Consider the following 22090-nt stretch of genomic DNA (forward strand, 5'->3'; position numbering starts at 1 on the left):
AAACGATTTGTGTGTGAATGTTTTTTTTTTTTTTTGGTGACTCCTTAATGTAATTCATTTGATAAGATTTTACTATGTGAATGGGAGTTATTATTTCATATTAGTGTTTCAGTTTTATTATAGTTTTTTTTTGGGTTCAATAACCTAAAATTAGCACAATTAAAAAAAGAAAAAAAAAGGGGCTATCACGGCGTTTCTAAAAACGTCGTTAAATAGCATCAGATATACGATGGCGTTTTAAAAACGTCGCTAAATAGCATGATGACGTCATGTTACCGTTGGCAGAACTTTTAGCGGCATTTTTAGAAAACGCCGCCTATTGGCATATAGTTTATAAAGCGCCACAGAGTTATAGCGACGGCTGTATCTTCGACGTTTGGTGCTAAACACCACAAAAATATTTAACGGCGTTTTTAGGACCTATTACGGCGTTTTTTAAACGCCTCTAAAACCAGAATTTCCAGCAGTGTAATAAATGAAACAAACTTGTTTACTGCAAAACCTTTATCAACACAAGAGGTAAATAAGTCTTGAATCCCTTACATGAGTCCATAATGCATATACTTATATCATTATAGTCGAAAGTATCTCCACATTTATCGACTATAATACGGTAGGATGTGGGCACCAAAAATCATCTGTTTTTCCACTTTTACCAACTCCAATACGGCAAGACCAGTGGACACCCAAAAATTCTTTTCCACATTCGTCCAACGATAATCTTAGAACAAAGCAATTGGGCACCTGACACCCCATGCAGGTACCAAAACAACACAAAATTCTCAAACCTGACTCTCTGTATCACTCCATAAATTTATTTTTCCTTTTCTCATCGCTCGAGCGATGGACTAGTTGCTTGAGTAGTCTTGCGAAGCTCCCAGTACTTTTGCAGGTATGAGATTCTAGGAGTTGTCGATTTTCGCTTGAGCGCAGGAGTGGTTGTTCGAGCGGTTTGCTTTATCTGGTTTGAACTTGTGGGAGTTCGTATTGCTTGCTCGGGCGAAGGATTAGTCGCTTGAGTGAAGTGTCCGAATTCAGCATATTTAAAAGTCAATTTTGGTCCACTTTTTCTTATTTTCTCTTGCTCTTTCTCTCTCTTCTTCCTCATTTCCACCATTGTTGTGGGTTTTAAGCTTTCAAGCTTGGTTTTCATCTCTTTTCTACCCCATGTTCCTTATATAAAAACAAAGAGCACGTCGAGGGCTTTTTATCCATCCAAGCATATCGTGCTTTCGTTGAAATTGAAATTTTGGGTATCCTCTCTTCTTGCTAGATGTAGGGATTTTCTTTGCTTCTCATTAGTATATTTTTATAGATAAATGGGTGGTAAATTTCTATTGCATAAAAACCTCTTTTTGAGGAGATTTTTATAAGCGCATGTAAAGAAAGTTAGGGCTTTCAATTTATGGAGATTAAATGTGAAATTGAGAAGGATGATGAAAGTGTTAAGTAGTTAAAATATGAAATTGTGTTTTAAGGTTAAAAGCCCTAAAATTTGGTAAAGCCCTAAAATTTGGTTTAACCCTAGTTATGGATTTATTTTATATATGAGAAATTGCCTTAATTAACTTTAATTTAATGAAATTGAGAGTATGATTGGAATAAATTAGTACTTGTAATGAGACTAAACTTGTTGCTAGAATAATAATAGGATATGAAGGTTGTGCTTGGAAAATTAAAATTTGGAAATTTTAAGAAGTGTATGAAAATAATTGTGTTGTATAATTGAATATTAAAATTTGATGTTAATGTGGAGAAGTAAAAGAGGAAATGAAACACAAGAATTGTGATTATTTCTAAAGATAAACCTTTATGCTTACGGTGGATGTGTTGTTAGACTAATGTGTAATGGAAGTAATGAATGATGTTGTTGGTTCTGTCAAAATTGTAATAAGGAATAACATGATGAATTGATGGATGGTGATATTGGAATAAGGGTCCGTTTCCCACTACAAGAATTAACACTTTTGGCAACAAAAAAATTGGTCGCTAAAAGTCACTTTTTGGTCGGCAAAAGTTATCCGCGACCAATTTTTTTGGTCGCTACTTTGGTCGCCAATTGAGGGTCGGCAAAAGTAATTCGCGACCAAAATTTTGGTTGGTCGGCAAAAGTTGGATTTTCCGACTAAATTTTTGGTCGCTAAATATTTAATTACCGCGACTAATTTATTTTGTTGCTAAAACACTTTGGTCACGAAAAGTGATATTTTCCCGACCAAATTTATTAGTCGCCAATTGTCACATTTCGTGACCAAAAAATTTTGGTCGCCAATTAGCACATTCAACGACCAAATTTTTTTGTTGCCAATTGTGACAATTGACGACAAAAAATTTTGGTTGCCAATTGTGACATTTCGCGACCAAAAATTTTGGTCGCCAATAGTCTCATTCTGCGCCCAAAATTTGTTTCGTCGCCAATTGTCACATTTCGCGACCAAAAATTTTGGTCGCCAATTGTGACAATTGGCGACCAAAAAACTTTGTCGCCAATTGTGACATTCTGTGACCAAAATTTGTTTGGTCGCCAATTGTGACATTTTGCGACCAAAAAACTTTGTCGCCAATTGTGACATTCTGCGACCAAAATTTGTCACCAATTGTGACATTTCGCGACTAATCAATTGGTCGCCAAAACTATAAAAACAAAACCAAATTTTTGTCGCCAACATCCAACAAAATAAACCTGTAATTTATAATAATCCATCCAATTTATTCAATATAATCTGTAAAAAGAAGAAATCATTCAAACCAACAAATAAGTTGAATCATCAACATTCAACAAAATACATATATCAACCATTTCTGAACCTGTTTAATTAAAGTCAGCAACTATTATAAGGTTACATCCACAAATAATTCGAAACTACATATTTCATCTACCATAAAATTTAAAACATAACAAGTACTTGTTATTATGTTTGAAATTTTTATCCATGTACATCAACCCAAAAAAATAACTACTAGTCTACCAAATATTTTCTATACACACCCATCCAAAAATATAACTAGTAGTGTATCCAAAAATATAACTACTAGTCTACCCTAATATTTTCCATATACATCTATACAAAAATATATAATCCTTCCAAAAATGCAAAAAGTGCCAATTTGTCCTGTACAATTTAGCTTTGTGCACGAGTTCATCCATCTGTACCAAAGAAAAAGATAAATAATGTCAATTAAAATTGGACAAATAATGAAAAATGTCCATGAAAAGCAAAGGTCACATTAGCAAATTAAATGACTACCATTATCAAATTGTAAATAAAACAATAGCATTCTTATGTCTATAGAATAAATTGGATCAGCCACCATTCCAGATCCAATATAGTGCCACACAGCAGAAACCAAACACGGCAACTAAAATTGATCCATATTGTCAATAACTCCTATCTTCCTCAATGAACCTTTCATGTGAATTAAATTAAACTCCTATTTTGGCAACCTATATATGTAGATTGATAAATAATGAATGAATGGATGATGAACATGTTTCATTACATGGCAATATCGGAACTGATGCAAAGGGAGATGCCAATGCCGAAAGATCGGATAAGGGGTGTGGCACTTGACTACACAGAGGGTGTTCGATTCATTAACCAAACCAACTCACTCCTCAAAGGGGAGGTAGGCAGTCTACTTGTAAAACGAAACTTTTTATACCTGCAAAAAAGTTGAGTTTGTGACTATTGGGTTGTTTTATTTCTAATCGTTTTTATTTAGAGATAAGTATTAGAAAAAGCAAATACTAATATATTACTTTATATTTATCATGCATGTATTGATCAGTGATATAAAAAAAAACGTTTAAAATAAGCAAATAATATATAGCAGCTCTCTAATAAATTTGATACATCGATCATTAATACTTTGTATTGATAGTTGACTGTCACCTATAAATACAAACTATGAATTGGTGTTGATAGTCACCACCATATATAGTTGACTATTAATTTGTATTCTTTCTTCTGTAACGATGTCATTTGACATCACCACCTGAAGATCATATTCCATCAAAATAAATACAAACACTAACATTTTGCATACAACTAAATGTATGGTGTTCTCAGTACTATATTATCTTGAATAAGGCCCACAATCCATGATGATGATTTGTGCACTTTTTCTGGGAGAGTTTCTAATGTGTAGCATTTGAAATTTAGAAATTTCACAATATTTAAAAATCAAGAAGTTTCTCAATTTCTATACAGAAAGTGTGCACTTTTGCAGTTTCTTAAGCATTGTAATTTTTTTAGTTTCTCAATTTGAGAAATTGTGAAATTCGACATTTTTTCTTACAAAAATTGTGAAAATTTCTAATTTCACAATATAGACCACCAGTTTACTCCATAAGCAAGCATCTAGACTGATCAGGATGACCATCCAGACAGATGAGGATGATTGACAGATGAGGAAAAAGCAAGACAGATCTGGAGCAGACCACCAGATTTGATCTGCTGCAGACCACCACAAGCATCACAGATCTGGAGCAGACCACTACAGATCTGGAGCACACCACCAGAATTGATTTGGAGCACACCACCACAAGCATCCAGACAGATCTGATGCAGACCAGCAGAATTGCTCCAGATCAGTCCACCTTCATGACTGATGCAATACTTCACCATGCAGACCACCAAAGGAAGAGAAAAGAAGGAAAAAAAAAAAGAAATAGAGAGGAGCTAATTTAGAGCAGTTTTGGACCCCAAACGCCCCGGTTTTGCCTACTTTGTCACACTTTTATGTCCTACATAACTAATAATGCGTCCTATCGAAGCATTGCTTGCTTTCACAAGTTTGTTTGATCTACGCCGAGGTGACCACTACGATCTCGGGTTGTTTCCAGGTTGTTTCCAACTTTTTGCCCCAACCGGCTCGTTTTTGCCTTCTCTATCACATTTTGGTTTCCATGGAACAGTCAAAAATTCAGTTGGTGACTAGTCATCCATGGATCAGTGGACCATTACAATGTTTGAAGTTTCTATACAACATAAACGAAACTGTAAATTCCATATTTTAAATATTGAACTAAAATTAGTTTAAAGACAATGATTTCTCTATGATATTCTCATCAAACGTTTATTCGCCTTTACTTTGAACATAAATATAATCAAATATGGTTTAACACACTTACCAATTACCATGACTATCTATTGTCGAGAATTTGGTGGATTGCGATTTTCTAATACTTGCGCCAACATGCTCTGAAGTCCAAAAAGCTGCCGCTGCATCTCCTCACGTTGTCTTTTATTCTCTGCCTCTTTCGTTTGTTGCTCCTCTTCTTTTTTTTGTTGCTCCTCACGGTTGCTCTGCTGCTCCGCACGCATTACCTCCAACTCGGATGTAAGCCTTTTCAATTGCTCGTCACGTGCTTGTGATGCAGCAGAGAACCTAGTATCACAAGAAGAAGGCTTTGGTCCAACCCCAAATCCTCTCAAGTATCCCTTCTTCTTACCAAGAACCACTATTGATATATCCTCTTGCCTCTTCGGTGTTCCAGCCTCGATAGACTCATCCCACACCCTTGTCATTTGCTCCTATAATTGTAAAATATAAATATTGTTAATATAAGACAAACACAAAAGTTGCATGTATAAGTGTCCAAATGATTGGAATACTTGCATGTAAATCACCGCATATAGGATCAATCCACTGTTTTGTCTTCTTGTGTTGATGAGTGTCCTTGTAGAAATTACAGAGATCTAGCAACAATCCACCATTTTCCTTCACCTATGATATGCCAAACACCAACAAGAACACGCCTTCATTAATATGGTAACATATTAAATAAGTGTGGATAAAGTTAATAAAATCAACGAAATACATCTCACCGCAATACTCATCACTGCCGGAAAAGATCGCGACCCACTAGTGTGATTGTAGGGTAGCTTGCTCCTATTATTTTTTCCGGCGTCGTAGCGACGCTACAAAAATCCACATTGTACGGGTTTATTACATATATAGTTAAAGTACTAAGTCAATTTTTAAAGTCATGGTTAGATACAAAAATCCAAATTGTAAGGGTTTGTGACATACCTTGTTTGCAGGATCTAACCATACTTCGTCAATCAAATACTTCCAATCATCTAATCTGATTCCTTTGTATGGATGAGCATAGGGATTAGTTCCAGCATCCACAAGCTTCTCCCATTTCTTCTTCATTCTGCATTTCCAATCTTTATGTAACACGCTACACTTCTTTTCCACAACTTGCTGAGATAGTGCATTGTCCTCATAATTATCCCCTATTTCAAATTTATCCTATAATTATCAATGCAAACCAAATAAGAAACTTGCAATTATGCAATGTGAATGCTGAAAATATGTAGTTACAGTGATATTTAATTACGGCGACGTGCAAAATTTAATGAAAAAGAACATCACTTCATAAAAGAAAGAACACATTTAATAAATAGTTTGTCATGTAATCTGACTATTATGCGTGAAGCAATGGCAATGGCAATGGCAAACACATTCCTAAGGATCAAGTAATCGCAACAATCACCCCTTGCACTATTAAAATATCCACAACAGCAAAACAAGGCCGAACCAACACAATTCAGCAAGAAACCCCGCTGCTGCAGTCCCCCAAAACAATACATCAGCAGCAGGCATTAATGAGACTTTTTTGACAATCTAAAATATCCAAGAAGTTTGTTGACATAACCAACCTTCTATAAATCTAAGGCAGTACCCTCAAATCACAAGCTTTTATAGGCATCATCTCTTGAGAGGTCATTCCTAAGCACTGGATTGAGAGCCTTGTGCTTACATACTGGTGCTCCATTGCCCCTCACTTCTCTCTCTGTTGGGCCACTCTGTCTCTCACCTAAACATTCCCCTTTGTCCCTGGTAATCGTGAGTCTCCAATGAACCCCAGACCTCCTGCCAGTACTTCCAGTCCTACACTCTCCTTGGCCCCAGTTTGTAGCCTAGCCTCTATTAGTTTGACGCATGTGATTGTAAATTCAACAAACATCTTGACGTCAACCATTCGTTTGATGAAGATCCTTGTCAAGATCAATAATATTTCATTTTCTGTTTCGTATTTCAATATTGATACTCAACAAAAAGAGGTGAATTACAAAATCGTGAAAACTCCTCAAAATAATTGCAACTTTCATGGAGGTACATGTGAATGTGTTTGATACAAGTGAAAGTTATGGAACGGGATAAAACCCTCACTTGCACCCACATTTACTTCCATAAAATTGCTATTATTTTGAGTTGTTTCCACTCTTTTTACAATTCCTTGCAAAAGATATGCAATTTTAGATTCTTTCAAGGTGCATCCAGCTACATAATTCAGCGTTGGCTTTAAGGGAAGGATCTTTGTGCCTTCAAATTCAAAATTTTAATTTGGGTGCAATCCTTTAAATTGATTTGGCATTCCGCCCAAAATCCAATATATATATGTTGGTTATGAAGAGGAATGAGTTTTAATCACAAATCTCAAAACTAAAATTGGAGCACGAGTTCAAAAGGTCCATGACAGCTATCATCCAAGAAAGGTTATCAAGTGCACATATGAAACATTGAAATTCATAAGCTAAAATGATCATAAATGCTTAATCAAGTATTGTCAGAACCATAAGCAATGGTTTGAGACTAGGACAACAAAGCATTAGGGAATAGGATGTTAAAGGAATTTTCAAATCTTTGGTTAAACAAACTGCAGATATCCACAATTTTATTTATTTATTTTTTAAATTAAAAATAAAATGGATGAGTAGTTTTATAGAAGCTAATTCAGCAAGGCACTACCAAAGCAGCGTTAACAAGAAAGTAAGTGGACCGAGTTTAGAATTAGAAAGCCAAAAATATGAATGCTTCTCGACAGACATTTTTTCCATGTCACACAAAAGTGGACCGAGTTTAGAATTAGAAAGCCAAAAATATGAAGCACAAAAATAAACACCATCAGTAACATGTAAAAATTGTTTCGTTTCAGAATACAGACCAAAACACCTGTAATAAAATCTATTAAAAGAACCTACTATTCTCACATAGTGTTCCCAAAGAAAAAAGGCAGAGGTTAACTACAAACTACTCCCACCCATTTATCCAATACATGAGCATTAAAACTTCTTACTGCTAATGAATCAGGTACTTTTGCATCTCACTTGTATTATGTAGTAAAAAATGTAACAGGCTATTTTGATGATTCATCAACTATTACAGAAAAAAACCTCAGCAACCTTGGAGATATAATTAATGAGACTTTCTTGACAATCTATATAGCGACCCCGGTCTTTTCTCTTTAGATTATTGTATCCGGACTTAGGTTCCGTGGATCCTGTCATTACTTATTGGTTGTTGTTGTCCTTTAATCTCTTAGTATTTGAATTATAGGTTGTGTTGGACGGGTCTGTTACAGGTTGGTTGATAGTGATGCCAATAGGTGATGCCCAGATTTTGGCCTTCACGCTCGAGCGGAGGTTTTAACGCTCGAGCGGGCCCTTCGTTGTTGCTTCTCCGCTCGAGCGGGAGTTTTGGCGCTCGAGCGGGATTTTCCATCTCCCAGTATTTTGGTCGGCAGTTCTTCCGCTCGAGCGGTAGTTTTTACGCTCGAGCGTGATCTCTTGTTTTTGTTCCTCCGCTCGAGCGGGGAGTTTGACGCTCGAGCGGGCGTAGCGCCTGCAAAACTTCTGAAAGGGTGCAATCGACGCTCGAGCGGCTTTCTTCACGCTCGAGCATGATTCTGTGTCTTACGCTCGAGCGGGGCTTTTTACGCTCGAGCGTAGAGTCGACTACATCAGTCCGTGATTTCATTTTTCTGATCACTTTTTGACCTACCTTTTCATCTCTTAACTTTTAAAAACCGCCCCTTGAGAGTCTCTCTCTCTACTCTTACCTTCTCTCCTAGATTTGATCTATTTCCGGTGGTCTTCTACCCTAGTTCCTTTGGAAGAAAGGTAGAGCTTCACGAGATCTTTCTTTTAATCTGAAAAAGAGAGGATTTGGAGCACTTTGGATTTTGGATCATCATCTCCATCTTCTCTATTTTAGTTGTGATCTTCAAGGTAGGGATTTCCTACTCTATTCTATAAGCTTTGTTCTAAGTTTGGTATTTTGATAGGTTGGGGACACTTTGATAATTTTGGGAACAAAACCTAGTTAAATTGCTAAATTGATTGGAGAAATTAATTTAAGGAAAATTGGGGAATTTGGTTAAACCCATGAAATTGGGGAATTTATTGATTAAATGGTGTAGTTGGATGATTTAAATCACTCACCTATTAAATTGTTGAGATATTTATTTCCAGTCTAGAAATAACTGTTTTGGGCTATCGGTGGAGGATAGTCATGATTGTTGTAGACATTGCATGTGGATTAGGAATAACTGAAACTAATCACATTGGTTAAGTCATTAATTTTGACTATTGCATTAATATAGAAAATACGTGTATTGATTGAGCATTGCATTTGCATACATTGTTTTGTGTGTGGGAGGAGATAGGGGATGTACTCCACGGTTTAGGGGAAGATAGGGGATGGACCTCTAAACCGGATTTTTGTTTGGGAGGAGATAGGGGATGGACTCCATTAGCACCATTTTTATGTGTGCTTATTATATTGAAGTGTTTCTACATGATTATTGATACAGCACTAAAATGTGTATCAAATGGGAAGTATGAAGTGTTTTGATATGAGCATGAGTCTCATTCGTTTTGTTGATATTGGAAGTAATGTGATTATGTTATATAATTCATTGTTGTAAGTTTGGCCAGGTTCTGAGCCATGTTGATAATAATGGAAAGTGAAATGTGTCTTAGACATTAGTGTTACGAGACTGTTTAATAATAAAATTGATTATCTTGATTAACCATCTATTGAATGCTATAGCTTTATTCAATGCTTATATTTGGTTTAGTATTTTTCTACTGGGCTGTGGCTCACCCTTCATGGGAACATCATTTTCAGGTTCAGGTGATAAGCTTCCTCCACGGACTTAGCCTGGAAAGATTTGATGTTTGGGATGTCGAAGACTTGTCTTTAGTTATATGTTTTATTTTGTTATTTTTGGGATTTCATGTAAACATTCAAGCCTAGGGCTTAACTTGTAGATGAGTTAGTACTCATCCTTTTTGTGTCCAAGTGTTAGCTTGGAAAGATGTAAGCCCTTAGGGCATTTATTTTGATGTTGCAGGATGTTACAAGTAGAGTCTGTCAATAAGAATACTCTGATGACTAACTCAAATGATTCATTTTCTTTTATAAATGCATGTTAATGTTATGGTTATTATGGGTTTATTTTGAGGGCGTTTCAACTTGGTATCAGAGCGTATCGGGTTTGAATACTTTGGGTACGTGGGAAGTGATTAGTATCATGATGGGTTCGTCTCGTTTGATAGAGACTTAGTGTAACGTTATATGCTTATATGATAACATGTTTATGTGATTATGTGGGTATGGAATGTAGTTTCTAGGATGTTGATTGGACTCTTGAGTTCTAGTAGTCTTGTTGGAAAGGCACTTGATCACTGCTGCTTCCAACCGGAACTATAGTAACGCATTGGGACTATCATTATCCGGGAATGAAATTCGTAGGTGCTTATGTGATTATGTGCTTACGTGGAATGAATTATTGTTGTCCATTGTATTAGGACGCGAGTGTTTAGCTTTGGCACATTTATTAATGTGCTAATGTCTTTGTTTCCTTTATTAGGATGTCAGGACGAGGACGAGGACGCGGTAGGCGTGGTAGGCCGGGTAGGCAGGAGGTGCCAGTGCCAGAGGAGATTCCGATAGTTCAGGAGGGAATTGGCCAGGCCAATGTGGCCGAGCCAGTAGGCCAGCAGGCTTTGGGCGCTTTAGCTCGAGAGATAGCGGGGGCATTCAGGGAGTTAGTAGGCATTCTCAGAGCTGAGAATCAAGCTCAGGCTGGTATTGTGGATGCAGGACCTTCCTTTCTGAAGAGGGAGTTCTTCCGGTCCAATCCGGATGAATTTGTGGGTGATCCTAAAGAGCCACTTAAGGCAGATGAATGGCTCGAACAGACAACGAAGACGTTTGAGATGCTTGGCATCGAAGACGAGGGGTTGAAAGTGACCTTGGCATCTTTCCAGTTGAAGGGGGATGCGGGTCAGTGGTGGAAGTTCACTAAGGGGCGTATAGGAGGTACATGGGAGGCTTTTGTGAATGCTTTCCAGGAGAAGTTCTTATCTCCAGCAGTTAGGGAGAAGCTGAGAGACCAGTTCTGCCAGCTTAAGCAGTCGAGTTCTTCAGTGGCCGAGTTTGAGGCTGCATTTACTAGTTTATCCAGGTTTGCACCTGAATTGGTGGCGTCTGAGGAACGCCGTTGTATTGAGTTTGAGAGGAAGTTGAGGCGTGGCCTCAAGCTGAGAGTTGGGGGAACTATGATTCGGGATTATGGGCGTATGGTTGATGCTGCAGCCCATATGGAGATCATGATGCAAGAGGAGGAGGAAGGGCAGAAGGGCTCCAAGAGGAGTCAGGATAGTCAGAGTGATGGTAGGAGACAGAAGGGTTTTAATCCCCAGCAGTCTCATGGTAGCTTTTCGAGATCGACTTTTCCTGTACCGAGTGCTAGTTCGGGGAAAGGCAGTCAGGGAGACATTACCTGTTTCAAGTGTGGCCAGTTGGGCCACAAGTCTCCAGTTTGTCCTCAGAGGGGAGGAGTTCAGAGAGCAGCATCTTCTTCGGCTCGATCTCAGAGCCAGAGTCAGGGTAGAGGTCAGCCACTCTCGTGTTATCAGTGTGGTCAGCCAGGGCATATGAAGAGGTATTGCCCCCAGTTGGGTGGCACACCTGGTGCATCTGGTTTGAGGCAGATTCAGGGTCAACAGCCAGCTCAGTCGGGTCAGGCCTCGAGGGCTAATCAGGGGGCTACATCGTCTCAGTCGGTGTAGCAATCTTATGCTCCTAGGGGTGAGCTGGTTGATCAGAGGTCATCTGGGCGCGTGTATGCTGTTACCGCGCAGGATCTTGTACCGGCTCCATCCGTTGTGAGAGGTACTTTCTTGTTTTGCAACTCGGTTGCTAATGTTTTGATTGATACGGGTGCATCTCATTCCTTTGTGTCTGCTGCATTTGCATCTGTTTTGGAGTTGGAGTTAGCACAGTTGGCATCTCCTATTTGTGTAGTGTCGCCTCTTGGGGGTGAATTGATTTTGAAACACGGTGTTAGGGGTTGTGATATAGAGGTTAATTACCATAGAATTCCATTTTCTTTTGTAGTTATGCCTATGAGAGGTTTTGATGTTATTTTGGGTATGGATTGGTTATCGTCATATCGGGCAGTTATTGATTGCTACCGCCAGAGGGTCACTTGTTGTACCGTGAGCGGAGAGTATTTTCATTTTCTGGGGGACCGGGTTGGTGATGTGTTGCCATCGGGGTATGTTCGACGAGGAAGGAGTGAGCTTAGTGGGCTACTTGCTAACCTTTTGATTAGTGAGGATGATGAGACCCAGGTTGTGTTGCCAAGGGTGGTTTGTGAGTACTCGGACGTCTTTCCCGAGGATCTTGTTGGTTTGCTACCGCATCGAGAGATTGAATTCTCTATTGACCTAATGCCCGGCACGGCGCCGATTTCTATGTCACCTTATCGTTTTGCCCCAGCCGAGTTAGTTGAGTTGAAGATCCAACTCCAGGAGTTACTAGACAAGGGTTTTATACGCCCTAGTGTTTCGCCGTGGGGAGCACCGGCCCTCTTTGTTAAAAAGAAAGGTGGTGCTTTGAGACTTTGCATAGATTATCGGAAATTGAATCGGGCTACGGTTAAGAATAAGTACCCTATGCCTCGTATCGATGACCTGTTTGACCAGTTGAAGGGTTCCCGTTGTTTCTCGAAGATAGACTTGAGATCGGGTTACCACCAGTTGAGGGTCAGGGAAGAAGATATTCCGAAGACGGCATTCCGTACGCGGTATGGCCATTATGAGTTTTTGGTAATGCCATTCGGGCTCACCAATGCACCGGCAGTCTTTATGGACTTGATGAACCGGATCTTCCGGGAATTCTTGGATCAGTTTGTAGTCGTTTTTGTGGACGACATCCTTATCTATTCGCCTTCTGAGGAGGAGCACGAGGCACACTTGAGGGTGGTGCTTGAGTTACTTAGAGCCCATAGGCTGTATGCCAAGTTTGGGAAGTGTGAGTTCTGGCTGAGAGAAGTCAAATTCTTAGGCCATGTGGTATCCGGTGAAGGAGTGTCTGTTGATACATCCAAGGTAGAGGCAGTGCAAGATTGGGCACAGCCTAAGAGTGTGTTTGAGATCCGCAGTTTCCTGGGGTTAGCTGGGTATTACCGTCGGTTTGTGAAAGACTTCTCCAGGTTAGCATCACCGTTGACTAGACTGACTCGGAAGGGAGTTAAATTTGTATGGAGTGAGACTTGTGAAAAGTCGTTTCAGGAGTTGAAAGTTAGACTGACTACCGCTCCAGTATTGATTATTCCAGAGAGAGGGTTGGGTTATGCAGTCTATTGTGACGCCTCACGAGAGGGTCTGGGTTGTGTATTAATGCAAGAAGGGAAAGTAGTTGCCTATGGTTCACGTCAGTTGAAAATTCACGAGCAGAATTACCCTACGCATGATCTAGAGTTAGCAGCTGTGATATTTGCCTTGAAGGTTTGGAGGCATTATCTTTATGGTGAGAGATTTGAGGTATTCTCGGATCATAAAAGTCTGAAATATTTGTTTACACAGAAAGACTTGAACTTGAGGCAGAGGAGGTGGATGGAGTTCATAGAGGATTATGACTTTGAATTGCATTATCATCCGGGAAAGGCCAATGTGGTGGCCGACGCCCTTAGCAGGAAACCTGTTGGTGACATAGCTAGTATAGCCATCCGAGAGTGGGAGATGTTAGGTGCACTTGGAGAGTTTGATTTGCTTCTGGGCGAATCCGTTGAGGCTGCGGCCTTGTTTTCTGTTGTTGCGCAACCTACACTTGTGACTCGAGTGTTAGAGGCTCAGAGGGGCGACCCTGAGGTAGAATCCCTCCGTGAGAAGATTTCTGGTGGGAAGGTTGAGAAAGGTTTGACGGTGTATCCCGACCTGAGTGTGAGATACCGAGACCGTCTATTTGTGCCGGAGTCTCATCGAGAGGAGGTACTCCGAGAGTTTCATCATTCACGCCTTGCGGTGCATCCGGGAGGTACTAAGATGTATCGGGATTTGGGTCGCCAGTTTTGGTGGCGGGGTATGAAGAGAGATGTGGCAGCTTTCGTATCTAAGTGCCTTACTTGTCAGCAGGTGAAGGCCGAACATCAGAGGCCAGCGGGTTTGTTGCAACCCTTGCCTATTGCCGAGTGGAAGTGGGAACATGTCACTATGGACTTCGTTGTGGGTCTTCCGAGGACTCAACGGGGTAGTGATGCTATTTGGGTAGTTGTGGACCGGTTGACTAAGTCGGTGCATTTTATTCCTATGCGTGTTAAAGATTCAGTTGATCATCTGGCCGATTTATATATTCGGGACATAGTGAGGTTACACGGGGTTCCAGTGACGATCATTTCAGATAGAGATCCTCGTTTTACTGCCAGGTTGTGGCAGAGCTTGCAGAGTGCCTTAGGCACTAAGTTGACCTTTAGCACAGCTTATCATCCTCAGACTGACGGGCAGTCCGAGCGTACTATTCAGATCCTTGAGGATATGCTTCGGGGTTGTGTTCTTGACTTTGGTGGGTCGTGGGAGAGGCACTTGCCTTTGGTGGAGTTTGCCTACAACAACAGCTTCCAGTCTAGTATCGGTATGGCACCGTTTGAGGCCTTATACGGCCGACCGTGTAGGTCTCCTGTTTGTTGGGCCGAGGTGGGTGATGCACCTCTGTTGGGTCCGGAATTAGTGAGGGAAACGACGGAGAAGGTTGAGCTTATCCGTAAGAGGCTTGTTACAGCCCAGAGTCGTCAGAAATCTTACGCCGACCGTAGGAGAAGACCTTTGGTGTTTGAGGTGAGTGATCACGTCTTTTTGAAGATATCACCAAGACGGGGATTGATGAGGTTTGGGAAGAGCGGGAAGTTGTCCCCTCGATTCATTGGTCCTTTTGAGATCCTTGAGAGGATTGGTGAGACTGCTTATCGTTTAGCTATGCCGCCGCAGTTATCCGGAGTACATGACGTGTTTCATGTGAGTATGCTTCGGAAGTATGAGCCGGATCCATCACATGTATTGGATTGGACCGATTTAGTAGTTGATGAGGATGTCTCGTATGAAGAGAGACCGGTTAGGGTCTTGGATAAGCGGGATCAAGTCTTGCGAGGCAAGACCATTCCTTTGGTGAAAGTTTTGTGGAAACATCACGGGGTGGAGGAAGCCACATGGGAACGTGAGTTGGAAGTCCGCGAGAAATATCCGGACATGTTTAATGATTTGTAATCTTGTAGTTAGATTTTGTAATATTGTCAAACCTTAAAGCTTTTTATATTTGTCTTAAGCTGTAAAACATTTAGAATGTTTTGGTTAATGGAAATATTTTGAAACTTACCTCGAAATGGAAGTTTAATGGAACATTGTCTATATTGAATATATTGAAAATTGTTGAAATTGAAAGAAAATTGCATAGTGTTAATGCAGGTTGAAATATATGTTTGTTTTGAATATTGTGGCATGTCTCTTAGTTGAGAGATGGAATGGCTGGTGTTGGGTCAAGTTGTTTATTATTGAGTTAACATATTGTTGGAATTTGAGAAAACTTATTTTTAAAACCTTGTGCTTAATTTCGGGGACGAAATTCTTTAAGGGGGGAAGGTTATAGCGACCCCGGTCTTTTCTCTTTAGATTATTGTATCCGGACTTAGGTTCCGTGGATCCTGTCATTACTTATTGGTTGTTGTTGTCCTTTAATCTCTTAGTATTTGAATTATAGGTTGTGTTGGACGGGTCTGTTACAGGTTGGTTGATAGTGATGCCAATAGGTGATGCCCAGATTTTGGCCTTCACGCTCGAGCGGAGGTTTTAACGCTCGAGCGGGCCCTTCGTTGTTGCTTCTCCGCTCGAGCGGGAGTTTTGACGCTCGAGCGGGATTTTCCATCTCCCAGTATTTTGGTCGGCAGTTCTTCCGCTCGAGCGGTAGTTTTTACGCTCGAGCGTGATCTCTTGTTTTTGTTCCTCCGCTCGAGCGGGGAGTTTGACGCTCGAGCGGGCGTAGCGCCTGCAAAACTTCTGAAAGGGTGCAATCGACGCTCGAGCGGCTTTCTTCACGCTCGAGCATGATTCTGTGTCTTACGCTCGAGCGGGGCTTTTTACGCTCGAGCGTAGAGTCGACTACATCAGTCCGTGATTTCACTTTTCTGATCACTTTTTGACCTACCTTTTCATCTCTTAACTTTTAAAAACCGCCCCTTGAGAGTCTCTCTCTCTACTCTTACCTTCTCTCCTAGATTTGATCTATTTCCGGTGGTCTTCTACCCTAGTTCCTTTGGAAGAAAGGTAGAGCTTCACGAGATCTTTCTTTTAATCTGAAAAAGAGAGGATTTGGAGCACTTTGGATTTTGGATCATCATCTCCATCTTCTCTATTTTAGTTGTGATCTTCAAGGTAGGGATTTCCTACTCTATTCTATAAGCTTTGTTCTAAGTTTGGTATTTTGATAGGTTGGGGACACTTTGATAATTTTGGGAACAAAACCTAGTTAAATTGCTAAATTGATTGGAGAAATTAATTTAAGGAAAATTGGGGAATTTGGTTAAACCCATGAAATTGGGGAATTTATTGATTAAATGGTGTAGTTGGATGATTTAAATCACTCACCTATTAAATTGTTGAGATATTTATTTCCAGTCTAGAAATAACTGTTTTGGGCTATCGGTGGAGGATAGTCATGATTGTTGTAGACATTGCATGTGGATTAGGAATAACTGAAACTAATCACATTGGTTAAGTCATTAATTTTGACTATTGCATTAATATAGAAAATACGTGTATTGATTGAGCATTGCATTTGCATACATTGTTTTGTGTGTGGGAGGAGATAGGGGATGTACTCCACGGTTTAGGGGAAGATAGGGGATGGACCTCTAAACCGGATTTTTGTTTGGGAGGAGATAGGGGATGGACTCCATTAGCACCATTTTTATGTGTGCTTATTATATTGAAGTGTTTCTACATGATTATTGATACAGCACTAAAATGTGTATCAAATGGGAAGTATGAAGTGTTTTGATATGAGCATGAGTCTCATTCGTTTTGTTGATATTGGAAGTAATGTGATTATGTTATATAATTCATTGTTGTAAGTTTGGCCAGGTTCTGAGCCATGTTGATAATAATGGAAAGTGAAATGTGTCTTAGACATTAGTGTTACGAGACTGTTTAATAATAAAATTGATTATCTTGATTAACCATCTATTGAATGCTATAGCTTTATTCAATGCTTATATTTGGTTTAGTATTTTTCTACTGGGCTGTGGCTCACCCTTCATGGGAACATCATTTTCAGGTTCAGGTGATAAGCTTCCTCCACGGACTTAGCCTGGAAAGATTTGATGTTTGGGATGTCGAAGACTTGTCTTTAGTTATATGTTTTATTTTGTTATTTTTGGGATTTCATGTAAACATTCAAGCCTAGGGCTTAACTTGTAGATGAGTTAGTACTCATCCTTTTTGTGTCCAAGTGTTAGCTTGGAAAGATGTAAGCCCTTAGGGCATTTATTTTGATGTTGCAGGATGTTACAAGTAGAGTCTGTCAATAAGAATACTCTGATGACTAACTCAAATGATTCATTTTCTTTTATAAATGCATGTTAATGTTATGGTTATTATGGGTTTATTTTGAGGGCGTTACAATCTAGTTATGTGACTCAAATACTTTTAAAAGGTGGTCAAATACTTTTTTGAGGTGTCTCATTCATGCAAAAAAGCAACGCACTGATGCATAGCTCTTTACCTTTTTTATCCCATTATTAAAACTAGAGGAGAGGAGATGCCAATTGTTGTACTTCCATCTCTAAATCTAGAGGAGATGCAGTAGAAAACATTGTAGAGACAGTTGACACCTTTTAGAAAGCTACAAACTTCTGCTAATGTAACAATTACTTTCCAAGTTAATTTTCCTACTCAAAACTAAAGACATATTCTTGATCTGGTTCAGTCTTCAATCAACAGCTTGGTAATAGTTTTAGTGAATCTCAGATCACAGTCTTGGTACAATTCTTCATAAGAAATCAAATCTGTCTTCACAATGAAAGGGTAAAAATCTGCATCATTTCAATGACAACAAATTTAGACTCTTTTTGTATAGATGGATTTCAAATGAAGGAAATTTGAGGTCAAATTTTACAAAATAATAGGAGCGTTTGTTACTATAGTTTTATTGGGAATCTGAAAGGGAACAAAGAAAAGTATTTTTGTTAGTATCTCTGTACAACTTCAGTATGAAGGATTTAAAATAACAACTACTACATTTTTAAATTAAAAGTCTATCACGTTAACGACATCAAGTTCAACAATAAAATCTATATCTAAATTATCAAATCTAAATTTGAGCTATTCCCTACTAATGATTAGTGTCAAATCCTCTTATTTCAAATTTAAATATCACTACTGAATGGATAGCAGAGAGAGAGTGGTTGAGAGATGACTATCAGTTTCACTTACTTGCCTACAAAATTAACATACTAAATATGCACTAGTTCATTTTGATGACAGGAAAATACTACAAAAAAATAAATAAATAAAAAGATAAAGAAGAAGAAGAGGAAGAAAGAAGACAATGCAAAACTTTGTCCTTGGATAAAAAAACCATTGCGAATTGAGAATAAATAATATGTTGATGTTTGGAAAATATTATGACCGTACTGGCAGCATATCCTAAAACTTTATTGGATCAAAAAAGTTTCCTCAAGTTGCTCTTGGAAAGCAGTCTTCGAAACATAAGGGACAATGACTGCAAAGCTAAAATATATATATATATATATGGAAATGAGATAGAAACGCCTACACAACAACTTAAAAAAACTATCAAAAAAAAAAAAGACCAAGGCACGACATGAAAGGGACATGGCAATCACACAGTTTAAAAAAAAAAAAGACATGGTGTTCGAGTTTACTTTGGGAACAATCACGCATTTCATCAGGACCAACATACCCTCCTATTTGATTAGACTAAATACTTTCAAGTACAACATTTGAAAATTGAAAACTGAGCAATAAATTTGTCTATCAAGATTATAAGTGAAAATCATGTTCCTCCAAGATAATTGAACATTCAGTGACAAATTAAGTCTAACTAAAATTTTAGGACCTTTTTAATAGAATTTCCAATTGTGGCTGCTGAATAGAAGCCTTAGAAGTACACAAACTTGAGTGCTTAGTCGTGTTAACAAAAAACCTGTTACTTTCATCATTGTAAAATTAATAAAGTTATCTGGAAACTCTGCATCAGGATGAGCAACAAACATGAATTTGGAGACCCAATGCCTAACCCATCTATGCTTGATGTTTTGGCCTTAGGCTCTAGTGCCCCAAATTTGTAGTAGTAGTTACATATGTGTCTAAAAACTTAATCCTACGTCAGTTTGTGACTTCAAATTCCCCAGCCATGACTTTCATGCTGATTTGATGCCAATAGACCGATCATCTACATAACATAGTAATTAAAGTGAAGTTCAGAATCTCTAGATTGAAAGTCACAGATTCAGTATTTTCACCTAACTAGAGACTCCCTTTCACACTAAACGCAAATTAACAGCATAAAAAGTTAAAACTTAAGCCCATGATCCTTTTAACCACAAAATAATGTGAAATATATTACGAACTAGTTTATTCAATATCATTAAAAGAGAACAGTTACAAAAAACACCACCGATAAAATCCACTTCCATCTCTAAATCCTCATAGATGTTGGTATTATCCCTTTCTTTCAAAACACACTTTCAGAAGGGAGTTCACTATTCTTGAAATAGATGCACCAATGGTCATAGTAGTTTTATTGGGCTTGTCAAGAAGAATACAAAAGAAATAATAGCCAACAGTTTCACTTGCCAAGGGCAATGGCAAACAGTGGTTCTCTCAAATAAGCAATCTAAGCATTACTTACTGCTTATTTCAGAAGAAATAAAGATTAAAAAAATAGTGCGAAATATAGTTTAGTCAAAGTTTTCACTCGGCAGCAAAACTAGGTTAGGTGAAGCATAGCAGATAAATAGTTTAAGAATGTATTCAGCAGCCTCCAAAGAATGAAATAAAATATTCAGGAAATGAATTAATTTCTAATTTCTAATTCTCTAATATTCAGCAACCAACAACACAACCACTACATGCAGCCACTGATGAGCTTAGCAAAAACAACATTAACAGGTTCCTCTAGATTAACAAGCTACCCACAGATTAGATCGGCAACTATCAGATTAGTTTAGCTTCTTAGCCACTAACAGCAGACTACCAACAGATTAGTTCAGCAATCACACCCTCTTAACAGTCACCATAACCTACCAGACTAGCACCAAGATATTAGCACAAGGACTGATAGCAGACGAACAGATCAACAAGCCAAATAGACTAAAAGATAGTTCAACGAAGACTAACCAGCCACAGAACACCAGATCAGCAGATAGTTCAACAGCAGATCATCAGACCTTTCACTAGCAAACAGAACAACACCTAAAAACTATATCATAACAGAGCTGCTCTGCCTCCAGCTCAATGGGCTCATCACAACTCATTGCATCAGTGCTCCTCCACAACACAATCTGATCTGGCTTATATTACAGATGAAATAAAGGATTGAGAAATTAAAATCCTTTAGGTGTGGATTCAACCACAGTGTATCCTAGTCTAAGTCTCATACTTTATATACTAAGGGTAGAGCAGTCCAGAAAAGTTATTTTCTTGAACGCTAAATCGATTAAAGAGCACAGATAACACAGACCTTCTAATCATATCACAAGAAGTTGAGTTTTGTATACGTGTACAAGCGCTAAATTGTTTGGACATTATATTCATATGCCATTTTCTCCTTCTTTGGATTTATTTTCTTGAATATAATCATTAGACCAATTATGTTTGAATCAGGAGATTTAAGCTCGTGAACAAGCCTAGGTCGCCTTAGAGCGAAAATAAGTTAGGCCCAGCTACACTGATAGACATATTCATATGAACCTGTCAACTGATGTGTAACACGATTCATTGTTAGTATATGGTGATTCATTCTTATTCTTATTCATTCTTACACATCAGCTGATGTGCTGAAGTACTCAGTAATTTATTATTTTAAATAAAGTACTCAGTAAGATAACGTTTAAAATATTATTATCATATAATTCTTCTAGAGTATCAATGAAACACGATTCATTAATAATTATAACCCCCTCTTCCGCTTTGATATACATAACATTTTTTTTAATTTAGTATAAATCTATATCATTCTATACGAAATTACAAAATTAAATAAATCTATACCATTCTATATATATATAACATTTAATAACTATAGGTATTCCAAACATTGACAAATAAAACTCTATTCCTAAACATTGAATCTAACTTGTCTTCCCAAACATTGAATCTAAACTATAGTAATATTAATTGGGACATTACTGTCAAAAAAGCAAAGAACCTATAAATAGAAATACCTGCACAATAAATTCCAACCTCTAACGGTACATACATGAAAAATGATAAAAAATACACTATGCATGAAACGAAAGTGCACTATGCATGATCAAAACTGTTGTGAAACGAGATATGCAGAGTTTTACTATGCATGACAAGCTTTCATAACCAACAAAGAAAACAAATTCCCATCCTACATGCACATGAAAAGTGCACTTCTTCCATAATCCACACATACTATGAAAGAAATTAAATCATACCCGGACAGCTTGTACAACAACCCCTTTTGTCGCAGGATCAGCAACAGTCCAACTTTTAACACCTTGAATGGGGCACATCCTCCTAATCTGAATGCCAATCTCATTAGCTCCTGGGGTCGCTAGCACACATTCGAATGCATTGAATGTCTCAGTGATTGGAATGTGGAGCTTGTTCCCATTATTGTTGGTAACTCTTGTTGCTGTTGCTTTTCCAACTGTTGGTCCCCACACTTGCCTTGATGAAGATGCACCTACATATTTGATAATGTTATTAGTGTATTTACTAATGTAAAAATATAAACAATGGAT

The 22090-nt window shown here is 38.5% G+C and overlaps 1 long non-coding RNA gene across 2 annotated transcripts; it reads right to left on the reverse strand.

Annotated features, from left to right (window-relative positions):
• Nucleotides 1-2856: 2856 nt before the first annotated feature.
• LOC145819630 (uncharacterized) lies at nt 2857-21912 on the reverse strand. 2 transcript variants are annotated; one of them, XR_014360392.1, is made up of 2 exons: nt 21782-21912; nt 2857-3148 (listed from the first exon to the last, which is right to left on the reverse strand). It is a non-coding gene; the product is annotated as an uncharacterized LOC145819630 (long non-coding RNA). The 2 variants fall into 2 exon arrangements; XR_014360391.1 differs by lacking the exon at nt 21782-21912 and adding an exon at nt 5135-5537.
• Nucleotides 21913-22090: the final 178 nt, after the last annotated feature.

This window comes from Camellia sinensis, chromosome 2, assembly GCF_055761805.1.
Source record: "Camellia sinensis isolate YWXY chromosome 2, ASM5576180v1, whole genome shotgun sequence".
Classification (NCBI taxonomy): domain Eukaryota; kingdom Viridiplantae; phylum Streptophyta; class Magnoliopsida; order Ericales; family Theaceae; genus Camellia; species Camellia sinensis.